Source organism: Triticum dicoccoides, chromosome 3A, assembly GCF_002162155.2.
Source record: "Triticum dicoccoides isolate Atlit2015 ecotype Zavitan chromosome 3A, WEW_v2.0, whole genome shotgun sequence".
Classification (NCBI taxonomy): Eukaryota; Viridiplantae; Streptophyta; class Magnoliopsida; order Poales; family Poaceae; genus Triticum; species Triticum dicoccoides.
This window is the reverse complement of record NC_041384.1, coordinates 47,333,435-47,335,166: the sequence shown is the minus strand read 5'-3', so window position 1 is coordinate 47,335,166 and position 1,732 is coordinate 47,333,435.

Below are 1,732 nucleotides of genomic sequence, written 5' to 3'. Positions count from 1 at the left end.
CTCCGAGTATCCAATAATATTCACGCCGCACTGTTACCGCAGAACGTTTACTATACAGTGTCATCGTCGTCCGTGAGGCGGGCCACACCCTGGAGCCGCGTGCTACCTCTTCAGACATGCCACCACACCTTAAGGCATGTATGAGGGGCCCGCGCGATGCTCTGGTAGCATTGCTACCCCCAAGGCCCCCGTCCCACCAAACCCTGCAGCGGTTGACCAGGAGATCTAATCCTTTGACTTTCGCCGGACGGGCTTTGACCAATGGACCTCTCCAACCGGTTGTGGTAGGTCAGTGCATAGGAACACTTCGGTACAAGGTCTGTGCCAAACCCACCGCAAGATTGCCTCCGTGTCGACCCGACGCGGCTGTTTCTCCCCCTATAATTTCCGGCGCCAAAACACTAGTAGTGCAATAAATGTCTCAAAATATTCTAGGCGGGTCCGAAAAATGCGTGGGCCTGACACGTGTCATTCGATGGCCTTCTTTGAGAGCACTAGAAGTTCCGAGGCCAACGGAGCAACAGGGCCCGCACTACTTTCGCAAACACGACTCGTTCCCTCTCGGTACCTAGAGATTACAATGGAGATGTCGTAGTTTACAAGCGGCCTCATGTGAGGCCTACTCGAAACAGGCCCAATCTTTTACCACACCCTACAGGGGCCATGTGATGACACCGTGCCAGTTCCCGAGGGTTTCTGGCATTATATAATTTTCCGAGGATTTAAGCCGTTGGATCAGGCATGGAGCCGAGGTAATTTTGCCCCCCGGTGGCTGGGCCTGCCCCTCCCTCGCCTGCAAAAGGCCTACGCATGTCGCAAAGACATCACATAGGATTTTATATGCCACTTCTGGGCATGATTTCATGTGCCGCCTTGCAGATCTGCAATTTCCGGCTCCGAAACCCTAACAGTGCAATAAATGTCTCAAATATTCTAGGCGGGTCCGAAAAATACGGGGGCCTGACACGTGTCATTTGATGGCCTTCTTTGAGAGCACGAGAAGTTTCGAGGCCAACTGAGCAATAGGGCCCACACTTCCTTCACAAACCCGACTCGTTCCCTCTCGATACCTAGAGACTACATCAGAGATGGTGTGGTTTACAAGCGGCCACAGGTGAGGTCTACTTGAAACACGCCCAAACTTTTACCGGAATATTGACCGATATTTTAAAGAGTGGAAATAATGAAATAAGGGGAGAGAGTATCATTTATAAAAAACAATGAAATAAATATAGAATAAGAATACAATAAAAAGAAAACTAGAATAAGTATCATAAAAATACAATAAAATGAAACACATAAATTATTAAAAGTAAAATTAATAAACTTTTTGTATTGAAATAAAAAAATAAAAAAAATTATAAACCGTGTGTTTTTTCCTATGGCACTAGGCTTACCCTTCTGCACCAGGCTTATGAGTGAGCGCGGGACTTAGCGAACATAGACGCACGAAGACCTCATTTTGGCCCAAATCGACCCGCCCACTATCTCTTTCCCGCGCCTCCCCTGTCTCAACCCCGCGCCCTCCCCTGTCTCCTCCTACGCGCCGCTCCTCTCCTCGCGTCGCCGCCCACCCTCCATCCACCGTCCGCCTCGTCGTCACCCCGCCCGGCGCCGCCCTCTCCTCGGCACACAGATCCCTCCGCCTCCTCTCCATCCCCGAGCATGGGGAGCCCCGATCGGGCCCTCCCATCGGCGCCGCCGCCCCTCCCCATTCGCTAGGGTTCAGGCC